At 37.7% G+C, this 27,656-nt stretch overlaps 1 long non-coding RNA gene across 2 annotated transcripts in view; it reads left to right on the top strand.

The window, feature by feature from the left end:
- The window catches only part of LOC140620274 (uncharacterized), a 117,560-nt gene extending 90,755 nt beyond the window's left edge, over positions 1-26,805 (top strand). Inside the window, exon 4 of one of the 2 annotated variants that reach the window (XR_012020053.1) lies at positions 26,562-26,805. This is a non-coding gene — a long non-coding RNA (uncharacterized lncRNA). Of the gene's footprint in view, positions 1-6,830; positions 6,915-26,561 lie in introns of those variants that run through there. The other variant, XR_012020054.1, reaches the window with a different exon arrangement.
- Positions 26,806-27,656: the final 851 nt, after the last annotated feature.

Below are 27,656 nucleotides of genomic sequence, written 5' to 3'. Positions count from 1 at the left end.
GAGGCTATCATTTATGCTCAGTGTGGAATGTGGCAGCTATGTGGTGAACATACTCTCCCCTGGGGCCCTGAACCAGAGTGAACCAGGTGCTCCTGAAGCCACGTGCTTTTTCAAGAAATGAGTGAGTCAGTGAATGAATGAATGAAGATAAGAAAAAATATATACGTAAAATGAAGCTTAAACTTTCTTGACAAACAGGAATTTTGTTTGAGATTCCAATTTTTTTTTAAACCAGGAACAGAGTTCATATAAAGTAAGGATAAAAGTTACCTTAATGCAAAGATCACCTTTCTGCCGGTAACTGTTTCCTAAATACATGTGTTCTCTAACCTGTCATAACCTTCATTTATTTTTTGCAGTTGTTTCATGACCTTTGCAAACAAATGAAAAGACTCACATTTGCTAAGTTCCCTTTAGTACTTAATTACTAGAAATAGAAGGACCTAGCAGGGACTGCAGCTGTTCTGAGTTTCAATTATTTTTCTGCTTATCTTCCAGGCTAATAACTTGGGGCTCTGGGCTGAATACATAACATTTTTGGCAATGGGAAGTACCAAGAGAGTCTTGTTTCCCATATAACTGAGTGGAACGGGAGCATGAGGTTCAGAAACCCTCCTGGAAGGGCTCAGGAGAAAAGCAGAAACATTTACACTGGGAACGATTGGTTTTAATCAGAAGACTCAGCAATAAAAGCAGGGCCTTGGACTGGAACAGAAGTGCTGATAGGAAAGGCTTCTGTCAATTGCTTGTGTAAAATAATGATACATGTTCTTTTTTTTTTTTTTTTTTTGTGTGAAATGGAGCATTTCTGCTATGGTTTAGCACCAAGACGTTGAATCATACGTCTCACACAGAATCGAAGATTTGTGCAGAGCTAATGTGGATCTGAGGCATCACTCAGATCAGTTTCTTTATAGCCAGAGAGCTGGCGCCCAGAATGTTGAAAGGACTTATCCAGGGTCACACAGCTAATCTGTGGCAGAGCTGAGAACAGAACACATTTCCTATTCCCAGTCAGTGCACTTCCCTGTCCACTACATCTGCTTCCTCTACTGCCCCGAGCTTCTTTTCCCTTCAGGCAGAGCTCAAGGGTTCTAGGGGGTATTCTCAACACAATACCAGATGGCTGCTTTTTGACACTTCTGTGTCTGGGCACTTTCTTGTCTTCTAACTTGAAAAATGATGGTTTTATAAAATTATTAGGTTTCATGATAGAGTCAGGCACTGATGTTTGAGAACCTGTTGCATTTGGACAATATCTAGATGGCACCTGATAATATATAGCCATGTGCTATTGAGTTAAGGTGTGTTTAGAGAATCATACAGCCAGAAGTTATTTGGATCAAGTGGTCTAAGTGCCTGCTTTGCAGGTTAGGAAACAAAAGCCTAGAAAATTTAGTGGCTGTCAGTTTAAAATACAGAAGTCCTAATGTCATGGAACATTCTATCAAAGCAAAGTTTATGTGTCTCAACTTTGACTCTCGAAGATCTAATAAAAATGGTCATGGGTTTTTATTACATTCTAAAGAAGGCTGTTTGTATTTATTAAATGTTGATGTACATTACTATATTCATTGTTTTATTCACTTGGAGGAGTTCTAATAGGAATAGCATGAAGCCATTAACCATTAAAAATTATTGGAATGCTGGGGTCAGTGTGTTATAGGAAACCAAATAGTTCAATGTAATTTGAGCAGCAATAGATCACTGTGGTCATCAACCTTACCATTTTGATTAGATTGCCTGTCAGTATACTTGTCACACAATTCTGTCTGGACATCATTGCTTATGGTGTCGTCATGTCACCATCCTACAACTGCAGTGGTGAAATCCTCCCCATCCGTCAGAGCTCAGAGCAAGTGCTCTCTCCTCTGCAAAGATTTCAAAAGATCCCCAAACCCAGGGAATCTCTTCCTTCTTAGCCTCCCCAGGACACTGAGTACTTCTTTGTCATTTACTACACCAATCTGTGTTTTACAAATAAATTACATGCTGGTGTTACCCCTATTCTGAATATTAAGCTCCCTAAGGGAAGAGATTAAGTCAATAGTTTTTGCTTCCTCAAGGTATCTTGTATTTCAGAGATGCACAGTATTTGATGAATGAATGAATGAATGATAAGTAAGAAAGCACTTAGCTGAACACAGAGCAGTACACTTCAGAATACTGATGTTGAACAGCACAAACTTGGGAAGTCCTAACTTTTTAAAGCTGAGAGCCAATTGAGAATTCATTGAGAAACTGAGTGTCCAGAACACATATCATAAAGAATGTTTTCAATTTCTCTCTGCGATGCCTTTATTCACAGAACACTCTGGGAATTAATAGTTTGTGAAATACTAAATGATATCACAAATTATGAGTGGATTTTTCATAATATTCAGTTCCCTGCGATTTAAAAACCACATGTTGGCCTTTCAGTAACTGTTTTAGCCGTATCAGGTGCATGAATGGGCTCCAGGAACCATCTGCTCTATGGCTGCCAATTAAGTGTGCTGTGTTCTCCCTGACAGGCTGACCATTCCATTAAAACAAGTGGCTTTTCTAGGAAAAAAAAAAGATCTGGGGATTTTCTTTGGTCATTAGATAGCTCTACACCAGATAGAAACATAAAAATTTTCTTTGTGTGGGGAAAGTGGAGAGCTTTCCTGAAGTTTGACTCATATTACAAAAATGGGGGAAAAGGGATTTAAGTGCTTTTTTCAGTTCCTTTTCCAAACATGGAAAGTTAAATAGTAGTTCAGCCTCAATCCTTTCAGAGGAAGATCTCATTGCAAATGTAAACTTCACTACTCACTCACAGTGTTTCATATATTGCAAAGAGCCCAGACTCAAGATTCAAACTGCCACATGCAAATCCTGCTTTAAAGTCTGGAAGTGTTTGTTAGATCAAAAGCAAAAAAAAAAAAAAAAAAAAAAAAAAATTCTGTGCCTTTAGATTCTGATTTAACCATACTTATTTTTAACTGTCTACATTAGGGAGCTCCATGTTTTATGTTGTTAATTGTAAAATAGGCAAGAAAACTCCTATCTCATTGTTATTAATTGGCCACAAAGCAAATTAGTGGCAGAAATGGAGCATAGCCTTTGAATTTTAAACTTGCTCAGGTTCTTGAGTTCAGATTGCCTCTGGCTTGGCTCTGCCCCTACGGCTGTGTGGTGAAGATGGCTCAAACATACTTGGCTATCCTAAGTATTCCTCTGCTAAGGATAAAACTTCCATAGAACAGATTTCCTGAAACAATGCACTGAGTCAAAAATCTTCATGTCTCCTTACATCCCTGCAATTTACTTGAGTCCATGAGCCCTGTTGTTCCCAGTTTGCAAAGTGGGAATAACCCCTCACCTTGCATTTCTCTAAAATTCATTGTGAAAATCAAGATAGGGGGCACATGGGTGGCTCAGTGGTTGAGCATCTGCCTTTGTCTCAGGTTGTGATCCCGAGGTCCTGGGATCGAGTTCCGCATCAGGCTCCCCAGAGGGAGTCTGCTTCTCCTCTGCTTGTGTCTCTGCCTCTCTCTCTACGACTCTCATGAATAAATAAAATATTTTTTTAAAGAAAATCAATATAGCCTTGAAAATTGTAAAGTCCCACATACATGTAAGGTTTTATTGTAACTGCACAGTGCTATGGGTGCTCACCACATGAATCTTTCATTTTCGTTACTGGAAACGCTGAAACATTCTGATTATTGGGTACCTCTGCAGAGCCTGCCTACTGCTCCATACTTACTTACCTAGAAAGGGGAAAAGTCCTGTTACCCAGAGAGGAGTAGAGAGGGCAGAAAATCTTGTTAATTGGCAAACGCATATTGGGAGTTTTCTGTCCCCCAAGGAAGTGCTTTTTCTTCTTTCTCCCTCCCTTCTTCCCCATCTCCAATCTATACACACACACATACACACACACACACACACACCAATGTAGACTCATTGATTCTTCTTTGTTGCTCATTAACAATAATAATTACTTTTAAAAAATCATTACTATTCATTTTGTTGTTCACAGTGTCATAGATTTGGCCCTGGGATGCCCCCTTTATATGGTCTCCTGTGACCTACTGGCTTCATGTCCCTGTCATTGTTTGAACACTACTTTACTTATTTTTTTAGTGGACCCATCTTATACTTTTCCTTCGTGGACCCTAGAATCAGCCATTTTCCCAAAGTTCCTTTCAGTAGAGAATGGAATTCAGAAGCCAAAATCTTTTTGCTAGATGCACTCACCACTCTGGGAGAGGCATTGCTGGTAGGTCCTTTCAGGGAACAGGGGGAAATAGGGACAAAGAAGCAGCCAGTCAGAAGTGTGTATTTATATGGGACATGAGTGTTCCAAGCAGAAAGAATGGCATGTGCAGATGTTTCTTGTTTTTCATTTCTCTGATTATTAATAATGCTAAGTCCTGGGGCACCTGGGTGGCTCAGTCAGTTAAGCGTCCAACTCTTGGTTTCTGCTCAGGTCTTGATCTCAGGATTGTGAGATCTTGGGCTCTGTGCTCAGCATGGAGTCTGCTTGAGGATTCTCTCTCCCTCTCCCTGCTCCTCCCGCCTGTGCGCGCTCTCTCTCTCTCTAAAATAAATAAACCTTTTACAAAATAATGCTAAGTCCTTTTGCCATTCATTGTTTATTTGCCATTCATTTTTATTCTTGTGAAAAGACGTGTGTAATCTTTTCCCTTTGCCTGGTTCTCTGTTGGATTGTTTGCCAATTTTCCTACATATTTGAACAAGGTTTCTTTTTCTGAATTTTAATTCAAAAAAATTTTAAAACTATATACATATTTGAAAACAAGGACCCAGACACATATGCAATAGACATTTGTATATGCATGATAGTCAAAATGTAGAAGTTATGCAAATATCCATCAGCAAAAATTAATAAACAAAATATGATATGTCATACAATGGGGAATACTACTCAGCCATAAAAAGGAATGGAGTTCTGATACATGGTACAGCATAGACCATCCCTGAAGACATTATGCTAAGTGAAATAAGCCGTACACAAAAGGGCAAATATTGTATGATTCCACTTACATGAAATATCAGCAACAGGCAAATTCACAGAGATGAAAAGTATATTGAGGATTATCAGGGCCTGGGGGAAGAGGAGAATGGGGAGTTTTGCTTAATGGTTACAGAGCTGCTCTTTAGAGTGATGGAAAAGTTTAAGAAATAGTAGTAATGGTTTCACAGCATTGTGAATGTAATTAATGCCACTGGTTGTGCAACAAAAATGGTTAAGATAACAAATGTTAAATTATATATATTTTACCACAATTAAAAAATAAGCAAACTTATTTGTGGTGTCTACCTCTGAGTTCTTTATTCTGTTCCTTTTACCCATGTGTCTCTCTATCAGTACCACACTGTCTTGATTACTATAGCTCTGTAATAACTCTTGAATTGGGGTAGTCTCCTACTTTTTTTCAGTTATTTTTAGCTCTTCTAGTTCCTTTGCCTTTTGTATATTTTATGACTATCTCATAAGCATAGACAATAAAAATTCTTGGGGGTTTCATAGGAACTGGTTAAATCTATATTGTTAGATCTTCTTCTTTTTATTGTTCGATCTTCTAAGTGAGTGTTTCCTATAACATTATGATATTTCTGTATCTTTGTAATATTTTTTTTATTTCATAGTCTAGTCTAATATAAAAAAATTACCATTCTGGCTCTTTTATGTTTAGTATTTGCATGGTATAGCATTTTTCATCCTCTTACTTTTATCTGTCTTTATATTTAATTTTTGTTACTGATAGGTAACATATACTTGAGGTATTTAAAAAAATCTACTTTTATAATCTCTGAATTGCTATGTTAACACTATTACATTAAAATAATTATATGATTGACTTTAAATGTTTTCTATTTTTCCCATCTTATTTGTTCTCTTCTTTCCTTGTTCCTGCCTTCTCTTGCATCAATTAAATATTTTTGTACTTCATTTTTCCCACTATTATTTGCTATATCTGTGTTATTTAATTTTTTGGTTAATGTCGCTGGTCTATTTTTAAATAGTATTATAACACTTTATAATAGAAAAAGTTTACAACAGTTTTTTTTATTTTAAATATTTTATTTATTTATTCATGAGAGACATAGAGAGAGATGCAGAGACATAGGCAGAGTGACAGGCTCCCCACAAAGAGCCCAATGCGGGATTTGATTCTGGACCCCGGGATCACACGCTGAGCCAAAGGCAAACACTCAACCACTAAGACACCCAGGTGTCCCTACAACAATTTATCTCATACATTTTACCTCTACATAGGGTATAAACCTATGAAAATTTGTAATTACTTTTGTTGTAAGGAGTCATTTTCCTACCTCTTAAGCTTAAAGATAAGAAAATAAAGAGCTTTTACATATACTCACATATTTGCCATTACTGATGCTTTTTATTAATTTGAATAGACCCAGGTTAACACTTGATATCATTTTCCTTCTAAGTGAAGAACTTTTGTAGTGAAGTTTTGCTGTCAACAAACTCAGCTTGTTTCAAAAAATTTTTTTTCTTTCACTTTCATTTTTAAGGACATTTCTCTTAGATATAGAATGCTATGGAGTCAGGTTTTAATTTACCCTCCCTGTCCAGCATTTCAATATTTCTCTTGCTTGTTGATTTCCTTACTTTCTGAGGTCTGTGGTTTGGCACTTTTCATTGATTTTAGAAATATTTCAGTCATTCTACCTTAAAATATTTCTTCTGCCTTATTCTCTTTCTCCTTTTGGGATTCCAAAGATAGTATATTAGACAATTTGATTTTTGTCTCAGACATTGTGATACTGTATTGTGCTTTATTTTTTACTATTTTTTCTTTCTGTTTCAGTTTGGATAATTTCCATTGACCTGTGTTTAAGATCATTGATTCTTCCTCCAACTGTGGCAAGTTTAGTAGGCTTCTCAAAGGCAAGCTTTATATATAAAATGGTATCATTTCTGTTCGATTCTTTCTTTTAGTTTTCTTAGTTTTCATCTGTCTGTTGAAATTCCCTGTTTATTGATGTTCAACTTTTTGACTAGAACTTTTAACATACTAATTATAGTAAAGAAAATGAGTGGGAAAAATTAGAGAGGGTGACAAAACATGAGAGACTCCTAACTCTGGGAAACGAACAAGGGGTAATGGAAGGGGAGGTAGGGGCAGGGATTGGGTGACTGGGTGATGGATACTGAGGGGGGCACTTGACGGGATGAGCATTGGGTGTTATACTATATTTTGGCAAATCGACTCCCCCCAAAAAAAAAATATATATATATAATTATAGTAGGTTTAAACTTTTTTTGGAACTAATTTTAGACTTATGACAAGTTGCAAAGATAAGAGAGAGTTCCTGTAGATGCTTCACCCATCTTCCTCCAATGTAAACAACTTACATTGCAACGGTATAATTCTCAAACTAAGAAATTAACTTGGCACAACACTGTATGGTAAGCTACAGAACTCATTTGAATTTCACCAGTTTTTGTACTAGTGTGCTTGTTGTGTTCCAGGATTCCATGCAGGGTCCCACACTGCTTAAGTTGCCATGCCTCTTCAATCATCTCCAAACTGCAATAGTGTCTCTGTCTTTCCTTTTCTTTAATAGCCTTGACATTCAGGAGTGTCAACAGTACTGCTCAGTAGAATGTCCCTCATTTTATTTTTTGTGGTGTTTTTCTCATGAGTAGATGGAGGTTATTACTTTTGAGGAAGACTGCCATGGGGTTGATGGGCTTTTTCTCAGTGCATTATACCAGGGGGCTTATAATATCAGCATCTCTTGTTAGTGAGGACACTTATTTTGGTGACTTGACTTAGGTGTTACCTGCCAGGTTTTCCCACTGTAGAATTACTATTTCTCTCTTTATAATTTATAAATAATTGGGGGCAGATACTTGTAAGCTATGTAAATATCTTTTTTCTCCTTAAATTTTTGTCCAGTAATTTTAGCATTCTTTGATAGATCTTGCCTGTAGCAATTGTTACTGCATTGTCCTTACAGCTATTTTCATTCATTACCTTCATTCTGTCTACTTTTATTCTATGAGGATAAGTTGTTTCTTCTCCTTAATTAATTTATTTATCTGCTTGTTTGTTTATATCAGTATGGACCCCTAACAACCATCAATCTGTTTTCCATTCTGATAATTTTCTCCTTTTCAAGTTGCCATATTAATGGATTGTAATAATTATTATATTGTAATAATACAATATATAGCATTTGGGATCTGGCTTATTTTACTAAGACAAGTACATTTATTATCAATCTACACACTTTTGAGGCTTTGCTAAACTCTTTAGTCTTTTTTTTTCTGTGTGCTTGCATTTGAAAGTTTTTTTTTACATGTCTTCAAGCTCAGATTTTTTTTTCTTCTGTAGAGCCTCACAAGTTCTTCCTCATATCCAGTGACCTAGTTTTTAAATTTCATATATATTATATCTAAACATACAGTTTGTTTACTTTTTATCTTTAATTTTTATAAATATTATATTTATCTTTTAAATTCTTAAACATATTTATAGCAGCCTATTTTTAAGTCCCTGCTGCAAAATACATTATTTCTTTTATTCCTGTCTGTTTCTGTTAACTAATTTTAATTTTGGTTATGAGTCATACTTTTCTGGTACTTCACAAGTCTAACAGTCTGTAAGCAGTTTATAGGCATTGTACATAGTACATTGCTACATGCTGATTTTGTTGTTTTTCCTTAAAGAGTGATGGACTCTGTTTTGGCATGAAGTTATGTATTACGTGGATCCACTTGATCCTTTCAAGTTTGTTATTAATAATTATTAGAGAAAGTTTGGAGTAGATTTTACTCTGGGACAAGGCCCTTCTGGCGCCTTTATTAAATGTCCTGAGTGTTCAGTCGCTCTGATGTCAGAATTTGAACATCTCTCAGTTCTGTGTGAGTGTGGGGAATTGTTCAGCCTATGACTTCTTGTTGTTTTTGTCCAGCTTTATGGAATTTTACTCTACACATGTATATACTGGCATTTGTCCAACAATGCCAGATGAGTAATATGGAGAATTCTGAAACTTCTTCCATGAAGCATCCTCTTTTTTCAAACTCTAACACTCAAATACCAGCTGGGTCAGCCTCAAGATTTCTAATTACTGTCTCAGATTCAGTGAGATACCCTTGTTCCATTTGGGCAACCCTCTTGCTGCATAGGAGCCAAAAACTGCCCCAGACTGAGAGCCTGAATAACCATAGGGTTTACTTCATTTATTTACTTTCTTTCAGAAATGACATTTCTATTTTGTCTTTTGTCAAATTTTACAATCATTTGTTTCAGATATTTTTTCCCATTTTTAAAAAAAATGTTGGTCATAGTTGAAGAAGTATGGTCCTACTTAGGCCATGGCATTCTCATTTCATTTCTTGTAGTTTGCTTTAATTTCAGTCATGCTTTTCATTGTCATGATTCTAAGATAAAAATTCTCTCTAAAGTATTTAATATAATACTTCCAACTATCCTTTCAAATTTTTATGACAGTATTTTAAATGGCAGGGCCTGACAGTTTTACGGAATTATTGTTCAAGAGATTTTTTTCCCATAAAAGAAATACCAAGGCTTTAGTTTATTGCATATACACAAAACAGAATCCATGTTCTAAAATTCTATGTACACACATTATAAGACAGCTTATTCCTGGTCCTGATTCACTAATTGTGTTTGTGATAATATAATTTTTCTTACTGCCAAGATAATTATTTTTTTAAATTTTTATTTATTTATGATAGTCACACACACAGAGAGAGAGAGAGAGAGAGGCAGAGACACAGGCAGAGGGAGAAGCAGGCTCCATGCACCGGGAGCCCGATGTGGGATTCGATCCCGGGTCTCCAGGATCACGCCCTGGGCCAAAGGCAGGCTCTAAACCACTGTGCCACCCAGGGATCCCTGCCAAGATAATTATATTGAGCCTTAGAAATATCATAAAAGTCATAAAGGTGATTTTTATGTTATTTTAAATATTTCTTTGTTTCTTGTATTTTTTCAGTTTTTTAAGATTAACATTTCATTCTTTCTAAATATCGATGTTAGAAAATGAAAATATAATTTAAAATTATGTGTCTAAGCAGACTGAATAAGAGTAACCCTGAAATCCCAAACCTGGATGTTTAGGAATAGTCCATTAGGTGTATCTGTAGCAATAAACTGAATTGATGTGGAAAAAGCCAATTTTTGTGTAAAATTGAAAAGATACAAAGCTAAACTTTTGATCCATAGTTTGTTTTACTTTTTAGTAAACCTGTTGAGTGATTCTCCTCAGACTGTGGTATTCACATTCCATCCTATCCACTCTGCAGATTAGCACTCACGTCAGTGCCATGATACTCATACTATATGTTCTCTGTGTGTCCTCATGTGTGAACATGTGCCATCTACACTGTGTCACACTACACTGTGTCACAGCTCCAGCACCGATACAGTGGGCTCCGTGGTACCACTCATGCATTGTGTACTATGACACAGCCCTCATGTCATGGGCAATCTGGCACCGCTTATGCAGACAGACTTAGGATATCACCAATCTTTGACCCCTACCTCCTCAAGAAGACCCTTTTTTCTTTCTTTCTTTCTTTTTTTTTAAGATTTTATTTATTTATTCATGAGAGAGAGAGAGAGAGAGAGAGAGGCAGAGACACAGGCAAAGGAGAAGCAGGCCCCATGCAGGGAGCCCAATGGGGGACTCGATGCCAGGTCTCCAGGATCAGGCCCTGGGCTGAAGGTGGTACTAAACTGCTGAGCCACCCGGGATTCCCAAGAAGAACCTTTTTCAATGCTTAGTTTCCTTTCCTCCCTTTCCCACCTTTATACCCTTTACCAGACTAGCCTTTTTGGGGATTGGTTTTTTTTTTTCCCTCCACCGAATTAACAGGAAGGAGAATATGGAAAAAGTGAGGTGTATGAGAGTAGCAACAGTGGCAAACATGCTGAATGTATGCCAGGCACTGTTCTAACAGCTTTACACATATTAATTCATGAAAGATCTGCCTGTTCATACTTAATTCACTGGAGGAAGAGGCCTGAGGCCAAAAATAGCCAGGTAGGGTAAACTGGAACGCATTTTGGTAGCACTGGTGTAGAGGAGTCAGCTTGTAGCAACTCACAAGAGCTGATAATTTCACAAGTTTTATAAGCCAGTTGTCAAATGCAGGCATTATTTAAAAACTAAACTAAATAAACTTCCAATTAAAGAAACTGTATTAAAAGCAAAGGTAACAAACACTTAAAACTCATCAATTACCAATTATTTTACTCTTCTCTTTGACCTTGAAGTCGTTGCCATCTGTTGTATCTGTATGATGTGCTACTGTGTACTCTTCCCAACTCTGGGTTCAGTGATGCCACTTTGGTAGCTTGAAATTGTCCAAGGATTTTTTAAAAAATATCTTATTTATTCATGAGACACACACACACACACACACACAGAGAGAGAGAGAGAGAGAGAGAGAGGCAGAGACACAGGAAGAGGGAGAAGCAGGCCCCATGCAGGGAGCCCGACGTGGGACTCGATCCCAGGTCTCCAGGATCACACCCTGGGCTGAAGACGGTGCTAAACTGCTGAGCCACCTGGGCTGCCCTGTCCAAGGATTTACAACACAGAGAGCTGATAGCCAAACATTTCCCAGCATACCACTGCTTGGAGGGAAGCCTGGGTCTGAGAGAAACTGGCTCCTACATCGAGCTGCAGAGAAGAAAGGGTGGAAAGCAGAGGGTTTTTGTTTTTGTTTCATTAAAGATTTTATTTCTTTGAGAGAGAGCTAGGTGCGGGAGCATGGCAGGGAGGGGCAGAGGGAAAGAGAGAAGCAGACTCCCCATTGAGCTGGGAGCCCAACACAGAGCTTCATCCCAGGACCCTGAGATCATGACCTGAGCTGAAAGCAGATGCTTAACTGACTTAGCCACCCAGGTGCCCCTGAAAGCAGAGGTTTTAAAATTAAGCCATTCCAGTTCATGGATGTATTGTGTTGACCTTCCACATTTAAAAATAATTTTAATTAATTGGAAGCATTTTTTAAACTTCATATTAAAAAATCAGATTTCTGGCCTCCTTAGAAAAATAAAACAGTCTGGTCATGCTGGGCCACTTTGTAACATGGCAACAATTGGCTAGAATGACAATTACCCTTTAGAAGGACATCTATTCTCCAGGATTGTTTTACCTTCTTGGTTCAGGTTCTCTTTTAGTGTTGTTACCCTTGCTGTAATGGTAAGTAACATTAGATTGCCAAAGAATTGAGAAGAATGGGGGAGTATAAGGTACAGACAAGGTGAGGTTAGATGCTACTAGAATTTAATTTACAAATACAGAGAATGTCCTACAATATTTCTTTCATGGGAAGCTTAGACTCTCCAGGACTGGCATGACTTCTTAAGAATCCACACAAATCTGGACACAGAAAGATCCCCAAAATATCGGGATAGATGTTCTACAGTTCATGATTCTATACTTTTTTAAAATTTAAATTCAATTAGTCAACATATAGTACATCATTAGTCTAGGATGTAATGTTCAACAATTTATCAGTCGCATATAACACCCAGTGCTCATCACATCATGTGCCCTCCTTAGTGCCCATCACCCAATACCCCATCCCCCCACCCACTTCCCCTTCAGCAACCCTCAGTTTGTTTCCTATAGTTAAGAGTCTCTCATGATTTGTTTCCCTCTCTGATGAGGTCCCATTCAGTTTTCCCTCCCTTCCCCTATGATCTTCTGTGCTGTTTCCTATATTCCACATACGAGTGAAACCACATGATAATTGTCTTTCTCTGATTGACTTATTTCACTCAGCATAATACTCTCCAGTTCTATCCACATCGATGCAAATGATAAGTGTTCCTCCTTTCTGGTGGCTGAGTAGTATTCCATTGTATATATATATGCCACATCTTCTTTATCCATTCATCTGTCAATGGGCATCTGGGATCTTTCCATAGTTTGGCTATTGTGGATGTTGCTGCTATAAACTTTGGGGTGCAGGTGCCCCTTCGGATCACTACATTTGTATCTTTCAGGTAAATACACAGTAGTGCAATTGCTGGGTCATAGGTAGCTCTGTTTCCAACTTTTTGAGGAACCTCCAAACTATTTTCCAGAGTGGCTATACCAGCTTGCATTCCCACCAACAGTGTAAGAGGGTTCTCCTTTCTCTGCATCCTCACCAACATTGGTGAGTCCTTCCTGATTTTCCTGTCAATATTAGATCGATCTAATATCTATCTATCTATCTATCTATCTATCTATCTATCTATCTATATACTCTCATTGTACGCTGGATATTTCCTTTTTGGTATATTTGGTCATGATAGTAATTTCTATGTTGCACTAACAATATCTGTTTATTTTTTTTTTAATTTTTATTTATTTATGATAGTCACAGAGAGAGAGAGAGCAGCAGAGACATAGGCAGAGGGAGAAGCAGGCTCCATGCACTGGGAGCCTGAAATATCTGTTTAATTCGTTACTGTGTTACCTGGTGCACATCATGGGTATTCAATGAATAATTTTTGAACAAATAATGGTCAAACAAAAAAAAAACACCCAAATTTCATAATGTTACCGTGTGTCTATAAAACTTTGGTCTCAAAAATGTGGAATATGACTGAATCCTTTATATATGCTTTTATTACTTCTTAGTAGGTCACAACACAGTGTGCATAATAAATATATGCTGAGCGAAGGATGCTATGCAATGAATTGCACTTTGGGTTCTTTGTCTTTAGAGCCGGTGGTTCTCAGCACTTGACATTTGACAATAACTGAACATTATCACATTTTAATTACAAATTTAAACAGGCAATTTCTTTGAAACCATTGGAAGATTCTAAATGTTGTCAAATGTAGCAATGTTGCAAATGTAAGAAAATGCAACAGCATGTGCTTAATTAGCCACCTTAAACCCCACAGTGTTCCTCGTTTTACTTTTGTGGATCATAAACACTTTGTAGACTCAAACTGCCGTGAGTATATCTGTCTCGCTCAGTGATTCCCCAAATGGAAGCTGGCCTTTTCTGTAACTAATGATAGGCATTTATGGTAGCCAGAGACAAAAATGTTTCAGTCAGGAGGAAAAACAAAGGTTATGTTTTAATGTAATGGAAAATTAGGAATCCTAAACAATTTGCTCATCAATCAAAACACCGAAATTTTGAAAACAGGAGGCTTCTAGTTAACAGCGTTTTCACCTGGGGCTCATTAGTGCTTGAAAGGTGGTTCTTTCTCCAGTTTCTAACTAATGTGCGGCTGGGAGTCAGGCCAGGTGTTCCTTATACTCAATTTCCACTCTAAGCAACTTTATCTGAAAACTCATCCCCTTCATACCATGCAAATACAACCTGTTTGCTGGTTCCATGAAATTAGCTCAGTCTCTACTACTGCGTATAGACCAAGCCAAGTGGCTCGTTTTAAATAATGAAAGCTAAGAACTCTAAATTCTTTTGCCTGTTTGGCTTTTTGTTGATGAGAATTCAAGCTGTTCAAATTCAGAAGAGTATTTTCTAGGTTGTCTTGCCATAGAATTAAATAAGAAATAGTTTTCATAGTTACTTTATCATATTTATTGAGCAATAGAAGTATTAAGATAATATTGTCACATAAAAAATTAAATTTACAAAGGATATCTCTTTGTTTTCTTCCATGTTTCTTTTTCTAAAGATTGTATTTATGTATTTGAGAGACAGGGTAGGGGGAGGCAAGGGGAGAGGGAGAAGCAGGCTCCCCACTGAGCAGGAGCCCAAGGCAGGGCTCAATCACAGTATCCTGGGATCATGACCTGAGCCAAAGATAGGTGCTTAACCAACTGAGCCACCCAAGCACCCCTTTTCTGTGTTTCAATGAGAGAACAGGAATGGTACATGAAGGCGGGCCTTGCCTGGGATCAGTTGGCTTCTCCTCTCAAACTTTCCTCATGGTTTTCCTGAGCAAGACACTTCCATTCTTCCCATACTGCATGTTGGTGATAAATGCCTTGTCGTACTCTTTCCTTTCATTTACCTTAAGACCTGGCCTTGAAATCTGTGTTATACCCTTCCTTTTCAAATCATGGGCAGCACTGGCAACTGAGAATATAAAGCTGCACCAGACTGTGCATAACTTGTTCCAAGGGCAGTTCAGTGGGGTTTTATTACATCCCGAATATATGTGAATATATTAAGAAAATAACACAATTTTAATGGCTTGGGGAAAAGGGAAACAGGTCATAAACTGTCATAAGGGGGAGACAACCTATTACTCCAGTGCAAAGGGGGATTCAAAGAAAGGTAGAAGTTTAAGGCAAGTAATGGCAGAATGGAATTCTGAAAGGAGCTTAATTCAGTACAATAGGAGGGGATGGATTTCACATGTATTTTCTAAATTAGACCAGGAGGGTTTCATTAACATGAATTGAGAAAATTGTGTCGTGTACTCAGAGGAGGATATGGGGCCCCTGTCTTCTCTAAGAAAATGTAAGGCCTGCTTTCAAAATCATTGATTATACAGCTGTCAATGGTAGACTGACCACATCCTGATCTATGTCAGGAGGAAATGCTTGTACGGAAAGGCTTGTAATCTTGAACCTGAAGTATCCTTTAGCTGGGTTTATTTGTACACTTTCGTCTCTTTTATTTTTTTAATTGATTAATTAATTATTGAGAGAGAGAGGGCACATTCATGCACATGTGAGCAGGGAGGGGGCAGAGGAAAGGGAGAATCTTTTTTTTTTTAAGATTTTATTTATTTATTCATGAGAGACATAGAGAGGCAGAGACACAGACAGAGGGAGAAGCAGGCCCCTCGAAGGGAGCCCAATGCGGGACTTGAACCCAGGACCCCAGGATCATGCCCTGAGCTGAGGGAGATGCTCAACCGCTAAGCCACCCAGGCATCCTGAGAAAGAGAATCTTAAGCACACTCCAAGCCAAGCATAAAGCCCAAGTCAGGGCTCAATCTCATCACCCTGAGATCATGACCCAAACTGAAATCAAGAGTCAGATCTTAACCAACTGACCCATCCAGGTACCCCTCCTTCATCTCTTTTAAAGAGCAGTAAGAATTTTACTTGGAAGTAGCATGCCACACATTCTGGAATTAGCCTCTTGTCATTGAACTGAGGATATCTAATTTATGGTAGCAAGAAGAGCCAAATCCTCTATTTGTTCCTTTTGCTTGCACTGTAGTATCCAGAAAGTGTTCCCCTAACATGACCTTTTCTTGGGTACTGATTTAAATGGGACCTTCAGGATGAGACAGGGCAAGAAGGGCTGTTCCTACCTGTGCTGTGCTCCCTGTCCACCATCAGGACAGGCAGTGGTTCCATACCACAGCTCACCCATGTCCAGGGTGAATGTGTTCTAGAGAGACCCAAGTGGCTTGATCTTCTGCAATCTAACTCGGGGCATACTTCCTGCCTTGACTTGGTTATTAATATCCTAAAGACACATCCTGGATCTACCTACCCTTCTGTCTGCTTTCTTTGGGAAAGGGGGGAGCAAGCAGGGAAAAAATCTACCTTCTTTCTTTCAAAAGAGAGAAAGTGACTATATTTGGAATTTTAGGCCACTCTAGGGACGATGTTTGAAATCATTTGCTCTCCTTGACCCAGGACAGCCCCAGATGTGGTCCATACAGATAATCACAAATTACCACCATCAACAGATAATTTTGTTGAATTGAGAAGGACTCTTCTCTCACATCATTTTTTAAAAGCTCAAATAACCCCTGGAGAGTGGATAGTTTGTAGGGTTTTTTGGATGGGTTGGGTGAAAAAGGAAGAAATCACATATATTTATGTATATCTTATACTATATTAATATATGTTTATATTTAAAATAACATTAAATCAGTTTTTCCTCATGGTTCTGTACTGAAATCACTTCTTGGTGCTTGAATATTCAAAAAAATAAAAAAAAAACACCTCTTTCAAGCCACCAGGAAGGTCTCATAGTTAAGATATGGCACCTATAGTTAAAGAAACAGAGACTTTACAATTTGGAAATAGAAATGATTCCAATAAAGTTAATAAATTCTAGTGATATTTGCTTCCAACATACAGTCTACAGTACATTAAGAAGGTTAACACTGGGTTTAATTGTTCCTTTCAGATACTAGTTGAGCTATTTCTGCTACCCCTATCAGCCTTTGGAAAAAATATACATACTTAGTCAAACTAAAATATGGGTGATTTATGGTTCTCAGCAGGTATTTATTTGAGAAGGAAATCACAGCAGGTCCTAGTTTATACTTGTATGTGGCTGTCACGAAATTAGCCTACTGACTGCCTTTCAAGAAATCATACATGTCTCCAGTCTTTGCTTTGCTTTTAATGATACCAGTGAAACCAAGACCTTCCATTTACCTGGTTTGGTAACCTGTAAGTGGTACCATAGATTCAGGTTCAGGAAGCTAAAATCTCAAATGGAAACTAAGGACACAATAAACTGCGTTTTTGGATTTGCAGCAGTCAAGTCCACCGTTTTAAACTGTATTTTGAAGTTAAATCTACGCCTTAGAGAATTAACTTGAGTGTAAGAAAAGTGACTTTTACCCCATAGGAGATTATGAAAGTAAGAAAGGAAAGTTAGAAGGATGAATGAATAAACATAGGTCTCTGGGATTTTATGCTATTTAGAGTTTAACTTTTGTTTAAAAAATGATATTTAGAAATTACATAATATTCCCTACCTAGCATCCTCTATATGCTATTATTTTACTGCTTCTCTACACAAAGAATAAAAGAGTCCTTGTGAGTTTTACATGTGACCAAATTCTCAAGTATTGCATGCATCTTTGTTGTTGATTTTTTATAAAACTAGTTTTTACTTGTTATTATTAATGTAATATAAGAACTGCAGGACTATACCTTATCTGGAATATTGTATTGAATCATCAAGAGCTAGAGATTTCTATAAAAAAAACAAAGAAAGGGAAAGGTTCTAAATGTTCTTTTGGGAACTAGATTACAATGTATTGTAATGTATTAACAACACTGGTCTGATCTTTTTCAAAGTAGGTTGGCAGGAAGATACAACTTTTGTATATCATCCCTACTAAAAGGAGACTATTTGCTATAGATTTTGAAAATTTCACCCAGTTTCATAAACTAATTATGATCTGGTAAATCCAGAGAAGTAGGAATTTATTTTCGGTCAGGCTTGGAATTTGATAGAAAAAGCTGATTGTTAGTGATGAAACCTCTCTGCCATTAATTTTCTATGTGATTTCCATTTTGTTGCAAAGGTTATTTAGAAATATTTTATTTCGTTTCTAAGATTTTTTTATTTATGGGGCACCTGCGTGGCTAAGTTAGTTAAGCATCTGCCTTTGGCTCAGATCATATCAGGATTCTGAGATCAAGCTCCCTCTCAAGCTGAGCAGGAAAGTTCCTTCTCCCTCTTCCTCCCCCTCTGCTCTTCCCCCCACTCATGTGCACACGCGGGCCTTCTCTCTCTCTCTCTTTCTCTAATAAATAAATGAAATCTTTATTATAAAATAAATAATTTTTAAAACTTTTACATCTATTGTTTTATTCCTAATGTAATTTTATTATATTATAAGAAACAAAAGCAAATTATTACTTATCATTTAGAATTTATTTAGGCCTAAATTTAGAGTCCATTATGCAGTTAATACATGGTTTTCTTTGGGGGAGGGCAGAAGGAGAGGGAGAGAGAGAATCTTAAGCAGGATCCACACTCAGTGCAGAACCCAACATGGGGCTCAAACTCACAACCCTGAGACCATGACCTGAGCAGAAATCAAGTCGGATGCTTAACTGGATGAGCCACCCAGGCGCCCCTGGTTTACTTTTGTTAAGTATTCCATGTATATTTTCCATTTTTTATAGAGTTTTATATATGTCTAATGACTTAAGCTTATTAATTGCATTGCTCATATCCCTGGCATCTCTGCTTAACTTCTGGTCACTTGATTCATTAGTTTGTGAAAGGGATGTGCTAAAATCCTTAGCTATAATTGCAGATTATTTTATACATGAAGTTCTGTTAGCTTTTCTTTTTTCTGTTTTGAGGCTCTTTTGTTAGGTCCACAAATGTTTATGATGATATATATTCCTTTTTTTCCCCAGTCTATAAAATTCACCTTCATCTCACACACTGTGTTCTGTGTTAAGATTGCTCCAATTGGTGTCTTTTGATCCGTATTTGCGAGGCCAAGCTTTTTCCTTACTTTTACTTTCAAGCTCTGTCTTTCGTTTTATTTTTTTATTTTTTATTTTTTAAAAGGTTTTATTTATCCACTCATGAGAGAGACACAGAGGGAGAGAGAGGCAGAGACACAGGCAGAGGGAGAAGCAGGCTCCATGCAGGGAGCCCGATGTGGGACTCGATCCAGGGTCTCCAGGATCATGCCCCGGGCTGCAGGCGGCGCTAAACCGCTGTGCCACCGGGGCTGCCCCGTCTTTTGTTTTAAATGTATCCTTTCTATATTGTTGGGTATTATTTTTTAAACCAGTCTGAGAACTACTCTCTCTCTCTCTCTCTTTTTTTTTTTTTAGAACTACTGTCTCTTAATTGGTGAACTGAACCCTTATGTATTTATTGTAATTACTTTATATTTAGATTGATTTCTTTTGTCTTTTTAAGTATTTTCCCTTTACTCACTTTCTTTCTTTTTTCTTTCTCTTTCTCTTTATTTTTTATGTTTTCCATAAAACATAAAACACATATTCAAGTGTTCCTCTATAGTCTTAAAATTTATACTTTCCAATTTTGTCCTTGTGGGAGTTATTCTCAAATTCATATTCACTTTTAGTCACTTTTATTGAATTCTTAAGCTCATCAAGTTCAAAAAGATAACCTGGAACATTGTCTCCTCCAGTGGCATATCATAATGATATTGTCTAGAATTTAATTTACAGGTTGTTAATAGATAGACTGTCTTTTGTTATTTTGGTTCTTACTTGTCACTGTTGTGCTTCTTCTTGTCAATATATGATAAACTCTGTAAGTCATTTTTTTTAGATTTATTCATGTAGTATCTACTAAATTTTTCTCCTCATATTATTTGAATACTTTATGTAAGAATATTTTCAAGGTGGATCTTTGTGTAGAAAATCTTCTGAGCCCTGATGGTGTTGTTGAATATTTTTATTATATCCTCACATTTTAGTGATATTTTAACTTGATATCAAATTCTGGGAAACACTATTTTCCCTTAATCTAGTAAAAATTGTACTCTATTATGCATCTAGTATTGCTGTTGGTAAATGTATTACAATTTTTGTTCTTTTGTTGATGAAATATCATTTCCCTCTGTAAACTTTTAGAATCTTCCCTCTTTCTCTTTGCTATGTATTACAATATAGTAAATAAATCTAGCACATTTGATTTTTGCTTCAGTGGCATATGTTTCATTTTTTGTCTTCTGAATTATTTGGATTTATAATATTCCCTGCAGTATCAGGCACTCAGCCAGAAAAAAAAAAAACCTGTACAGGGAAGGAACTGAACTCCATGCCCGGAATTGTATCAGTTCTGTTGAGCTCAAACAAATGGGTGAGAATGAACCTTAAGGAGGAGAAGCCCAGATATGCTATTGATGGTTCCTGTTGCTGCCACTGTACCAAGAAACTCTCCTGGACAGGATCTTACCTTTCCACACATAGGAGGACTCAGCATTAGGAAGAGGTAGCATAAAAAAAAAAAAAAAAAAAAAAAAAGGAAGAGGTAGCATCCTTAGGTGGTGTTCTACAAGCCACGCTAGTTTGGATAGAAGGGCACTGGAGAATTAGGACCCCAGGGCACATACTTGGTTGGCACACACTACCACTTTCATTAACTGTTCACACACGCAGGGCTTTTGAACTGTGCTAGGATCAAAGGACATCAGTACTGGTGCCTGGGCTGTTTTTGCCCGTTTCTAGGGAATGGATGGGCAATGACTGCACCAACCCAATGTAGCATGATGTAAGAGAAAATTAAGTGATTTCCTCCAGTGTGTCCTTTCCACACCACTCTGGCTCCCACTTGCTCCAGGCTGCAGTTGCCCAGGTCCCACAGACATGGGCTCAAGACAACCTATAGTTTCAGCAAGAGGATACCATGGTCTTCTCTTGCAGTCATTCCTATTGTTTCTCTAGTCCTGGCACCCATGCTTCTCTTTAGCTTCTGTAGTTGCTCCAGGTTTGATTTTTAAGGAGGGAGATAACAGTGTATTTACCATCTTGACAGTAACAAAAGGCCCTGAAAGGATTTCTAACTTGTACCTCTAAGAAAGGTCTCTGTTTATATGCCACCTAATGTCATCTACTCATTGACAAAGAATCTTTACATTTAGTAGCTAGGGAAGATGTCAAGAACACCCTCAACCTTCTTATTGAACCTTCAGAATTCTACAAGAGCTAGACAATGATTGTCTATGTCCTGACATTTAAAAATGTCAGGATATTTTTCACATGCTATGACTTGCTACTTGGATAGACAGCATGTGATTACACTGCTGAATACTTTAATTTCATTAATTTTCCATATTTACCATCACATATTTTATATTGCCTAGTTATTCAAATCATTAGTGACTCTTACTTAATTATCAAGAAAAAGCAAGCATGGTCAAGTCAATGATGTTTATAGGCAGTCCTTGCTTTGTCTGGATCTATCAAATGACTGAGCTGAAATCATACAAAGCAGTGTTAATATTCAGTGGAAAGAAATTATGATTGTTCTATGACCTTTAAATTTTTGTCAAATATTAAAATCTCTCTATTATAAATATATAGGGAAATGAAAAAACATAGCAAAACTAACATTCTTTAGAGCACTAAAAGTGCCTTATATGCTTGCTTTGATAAAAGCTTTAGCTTTTGTGAGGGAGGTTAATAGTAAACCCAGGAAAGTTTCAGCTGGGGGTGAGTATGAATTATGTTTGATTACAAATCCTATTTGCATTTATGAATGATTACCCTGGTGACTGTGTTGGAGAGGGACTGGAGGCATGACAGATTTGAGATGGGGGTTATAAGGAGGGGCTGAGAGCAAGGAGTTGCTTTAAGAGGCCATTTCAGGGATCCATGTGAAGAAATAATAGGAGTTTGAATAAGACAGGGGCAGGGAGAAGGAGATAAGATGCATGTCAGGAAAACTTAGAAGGATTAAGACTTGGCAACTAGATGTGAAGGAGAAGAAGTATACAGTGGTCTTCAGGCTTCTGGCTTGGGTGACACATTCCTTCATATAGGCAAAAGAGGAGAAGCTGGATTGGGGGAAGAGCATGAATTTAGTTATGGGTATGTTGAGTTGAGTTTGAACTTCTAGTGAGATATCTCAGTGAAAATACCGAGGAGATAGATGAATATATATATATATGGATTTGTATTCAGGATCAAGATGTATTCTCATATATGTTACATATATATGGATCAAATCTATTATAATATATATGACCAAATATATGTGTATATGTGTGTTTCTGTATGTATATATACATATATGTTGTATCTATGTATATATAAACTATCATGTATATAGCATATTTGAAGCCACAGAGTTGATCAAATAGTCTAGTGTGTAGAAGAAGAAAAAATGAGGGGCACCTAGGTGGCTCAGTTGGTTAAGTGTCTGCTTTTGGCTCAGGTCATGATCTCAGGATCCTGGGATTGAGCCCTGCGTAAGGCTCCCTGCTCTGCAGGGAGTCTCCTTCTCCCTCTCCCCTTCTCACTCTCTTTCCCTCTTTAGCTCTTAAATAAATAAATAAATAAATAAATAAATAAATAAATAAATATTTTTACAAGGAGAAGAAGAAGAGGAAAAAAGTGAGAATAAGACTGCAATCCTAGAGAACCCAATATTGGAAGTATGGGGAGAAGAGATTCCCCCAAAAGTGACTGAGAAAAACTGAGCAGGAGACAGTGACAGGAAATAGTGGAGGAGTCCCAGGGAAAGGCTCCCTTGAGCCTGGAAGAAGGAGAGATCCACGTTGGTCAATGCTACACACATGGCAAATGAGATCATTCTATTCACTGTGTTACTACTAAGTGTCAGAAACTATATGGCGTCCTTTGTGATGGCCCTTCATTCTTACAACCTGAAAAAAACTGCACTGAGAAGAAAACAGATTCTGTAAGATCAAGAGACGTGCCCAGTAGCACAAGAGTTTATGAAGTGGTAGAACTTGGATGTGAACCGAAATCAAAGCTCAGGCTCTCTTGATGGCATTGTATTATCTCCAGGAAGTGCCTATCACATTGCCCCAGAGAGCAGTTTCTGTGGAGTGACCTAGATAGCCGGTAGTTCTGGGCACCTGGGTAGCTCAGTGGTTGCGTGTCTGCCTTTGGCTCAGGTCAAGACCCCAGGGTTGTGGGATAGAGTCCCACATTGAGCTCCTTGTAGGGAGTCTGCTTCTCCCTCTGCCTATGTCTCTGCCTCTCTCTCTCTCTGTGTGTGTCTTTCATGAATAAATAAAACCTTTAAAAAAATCTTTAGATATACAGTACTTCTGACAGCAGTCCATGGAGTGGCAGGGGCAAGTTTGGAGACAATGAGTGGAGACAGTTCTTTCAAGAAACTTGAGGATTTATGTGTAAGGCAATTTCTCTCACTGGTAAAGATACTTTACAGTTGAGAGAGTGCACAAATGGTAGTAACCAGGATGTAGTTGCCCAACAAGGATGTAATAAGCACAGTAATGATACAGCCAACCATGTGATGTCTCTCTGAAATACTCTCCATGGTCTGAGTTTCCCATTTGATTATGTAATTATTCATTGGATGTCTGTGTCTCTCCACACTGGTCTGTTAAGTTGGGGAGGGCAGGGACTATATTAATTTTCTTTTTTTAAAAGATTTTATTTATGTATCCATGAGAGACACACAGAGAGAGAGAGAGAGAGAGAGAGAGAGAGGCAGGCAGAGACAAAAGCAGGCTCCATGCAGAGAGCCCAACGTGGGTCTCGATCCCGGGTCTCCAGGATCACACCCTAGGCTGAAGGCAGTGCTAAACCACCGAGCCACCCTGGGCTGCCCAGGGACTATATTAATTTTCACTCACAATTTTATCCCTGCAGATTGGCTCATAAGAGTTGAATAAATATTTGTTTTATGAATGACTAAACTGCAACTGAATCTTTTTATTTTTACCTGTCACCTATTCACTTACCTGATTGATGGACAAATTTGTATAGATTTGGCTGTACAATTAAATTTGGTTATTACAATGGTCAGTTTTAAAAAATCATCTTATTAATTTCCTGTGGCTGCTGCAACAAATGACCATAAACTTGGTAGCTTAAAACAACAGAAATTTTTCCTCTCACAGTTCTGGAAGCCAGAAGTCCAAAATCAAGTGTCAGCAGGGATGAGTTTCTTCTGAAGGCTCTATGAGAGATTCAGTTTCTTGCCTCTTCTCATTTCTGGTAGCTCCAAGTGTTTCTTGGCTTGTGACCACATCACTCCTGTCTTTGCCTCCATAGTCACATCACCTTCTCCTCTAAGTGTCTGGCTTTGGGCTAAATAACTCCAATCTCTGCTTCTGTCTTCATATGGCCACCTTCTCTTCTGTCCATGTGCCTTTCCTCTGCATGTCTCTTCTAAAGACACTCATCATTGGATTTAGGGCCCACCCAAATAATCCAGGTTGACTTCCTCTTAACTACATCTACAAAGACTCTTTACAAATAAGTTCACATTTACAGATTCCCTGGATATGACATGGATATATTTGGGATGAAGAGGCATCATTCAATCCACCGCTGTCATGGAAGGAGAAAGTTTCCTATTTCAAGTACCCATTCTCTGGGGCTTATCTCACTGTGGCATCTGAAAATTATATATGAATGAAGGTAGTTAACCTTGTTTCAGTTTACTTGGTAGCAGAAGTGAAGTTACTAATTTTCAATAAAAACACTCGTAACATAAACTTTCTTTTTGTGATTAGATGGAATTAGTAATGTAAACAGACTTGTGTTTTACCCCTTTAAAATGTTTGTGGGAAGGCCACGAAAATACTGATTTGAAGGGACACATGTACTCTGATGTTTACAGCAGCATTATCAACAATAGCCAAACTATGGAGAGACTACAAATGTCCGTTGACTGATGAATGGATAAATAAGATGTGGTGTATATATACAATGGAATATTACTTAGCTATCAAAAAAATGACATTTTGTCATTTGCAATGATGTGGACGGAACTAAAGTGAAATAAGTCAGAAAAGGAAAATACCACACGATTTCACTCATATGTGGAATTTAAGAAACAAAATAAATGAACATAGAATAAGAGAAGGAAAAATGAGAGATGGAAGCAAACCATAGGACACTCTTAACTCTAGAGAACAGGCTGAGTGTTGCTAGAGGGAGGTGGGGAGGGGACAGAATAGGTTAAATGAGTGATGGGGATGAGGGAGGGCACTTGTGATGAGCACTGGCTGTTATATGTAAGTGATGAATCACTAAATTCTACACCTGAAACCAATTTTACCATATATTTTAACTAGAATTTAAATTTTAAAAATGAAATTAAAAAAAATGTTTGTGGGAGGTGTGTAGGTGGTTTAGAAAATTCAGTCAAGTTGAATTCACTGGATTTCCATTCTGAATTCTGGTTTTCAGGAAGTCACTTTTCCCAATAGGAAAGCCAACTTTTAGCTTCTGTTTTCTGCAGATGTCTTCCAGTTGATATTTATTCTAATAGTAAAAGATAATGACTATAGAAAGCTTTTTGTGGAGGCTCAGAAGCCAAAGGGAAATAAAAAGTGGCAAAAAATATTGAGAATTGTCATAAAAATTTAAGGTTGTGGAACAAAGGGCAGCTTTGTTCTAAAAGCTTTTTAAAAGAACTGATTTATCAGCTGCCCTTGGATGTATATAGCTCTTATCAGAAACTTGACTTTAAAGAATCTGGGTTGACTGAAGTTAATGCCACTGATGTTAACTCTGGGTGATTTATTTCTTTTTTTATTTTCTTTTTTCCTAGAAATTAGAATGTATGCATTTGGGGAGTACTTATTTTGTTTTGGTTTCCCTAAGGAGCAAGCAAATAGATTTGGGATGTTGATTCTATTAAGTAGTTTCATAAAAGATCAAAATTTATTCTCTGTCTTGTTAAAACCATTATTTGATGTTTGAAACCTGGAGATCCAAAGCAACACAAGAAAGGAAAAGGATTTTGTCTGGAAAACATGGATTTGGGATTATTTGGGGGTATAGGGAGATAGTTCAAATCCCTTTCTGGAGTTCCCCCTGGGATTCTGTAAGAATAGGGTCAAATGTTATTTTTATATCTATATTTTTGTTAGTGGGACATTAAAAGTGGAATTGATGAGAACTGTAATTCCCTGATTGAGTGCAATGTGATTGATCAACCGAAAACAGTTTTGTCATTACATGGAATGGATTTTCTAGGAATTTCCCTAGTATGCCCAATTCCAGATGCTTCGTAAAAGCCATCATAATAATGAATTAGATGGAAATATGAATCCTTCATCTAGTGTATTTTGACCCCAGCTGGTAATAGGACTGTGACCCGAGGCAAGCATTTGCAGAAGTACTAAATGCAACTAGAATATGCAGCAACAGATACTAGTGTCAGTTACCCTGATGTCAGATTTTCATTCTTCCCCAGGCTGGTGCTACATGAAGGATATGAGCCATCCATCCTGTGAGATCCTTTCCAAGCCTGGAGTTTGAGCATCTGGATCCCCAGAATCGAACCCCTACTTTCATAACAAAAAGTGAACCTGAAAACATCTTGGGAAATGGGAACTGAGATAACAAACCTACAGTTCACCAGGAATTTGCCCAACATGGCTTACTGTGTGGTGTACGGACAATAAAGACGAACCGGCCTTGGGTCACAAGGGTTGTTAAAAGACGACCAGCAGCTGTTCCCATTTCTCATGAGGCCAGGGGAGGAAATGGGTTTACACTGGAGTGGGAGGGATTTAGACTGGCATATGAAAGGATTTCTGACTCAAGATAATGCTTTCTCATGAATAGAACAATCACATCTCCCTCTCCTGTTATTTAAAAGCACAGAATCTGGTGTCTTCCAATGGCAGGTTAGAGACAAGTGGTTCCCAGGGGCCCAGAGCCACAGGATGCCTCCTTTTAATATTTCAAAAAGCCTGGGATGCATCTGCCTTTGGCTCAGGGGGTGATCCCAGGATCTGGGATTAAGTCCCACAGTGGGCTCCTTGCATGGAGCCTGTTTCTCCCTCTGCCTGGGTCTCTGCCTCTCTCTCTCTTTCTCTCTCTCTGTCTCTCATGAATAAATAAATAAATAAAATCTTTAAAACAATATTTCAAAAAGCCTAACAATATAGATAAAACATTTAAGCACTAGGAGTTGAAAAGACTAATAAGAATGTCTTTTGGAAAACCCTTTGACTGAAATTGTATCAGCTCAGGAGTATCTCATGTTGTTCTGACACTTGTATTTTCATAAATGTTTTCTAGGACTGCAAATGAAGAATTAGTTCTCATTTAATTTTTATCATTTGCTTGCTCGTCAAAATTCTATCAGAACTTGGGTCCAGTGAGAGACAAAGAATAAATTAATAAGAGGCTCTTGGTGATGAGAAAGCAGGAGTCCATTTCTTTGGAAGGGAAAACAGGATGTGTTAAGTAGACGTAGGGTTCAGATACCTCTGGGTAAGAAGGCTATCTCTACATAACATGCACACTCATTTTTTCCTAGCCCCTCTAAGCCTTTCTTTGC

The sequence above is a fragment of the Canis lupus genome, chromosome 28 (assembly GCF_048164855.1).
Source record: "Canis lupus baileyi chromosome 28, mCanLup2.hap1, whole genome shotgun sequence".
Lineage (NCBI taxonomy): Eukaryota > Metazoa > Chordata > Mammalia > Carnivora > Canidae > Canis > Canis lupus.
This window is presented reverse-complemented; position numbering and strand designations above follow the sequence as displayed.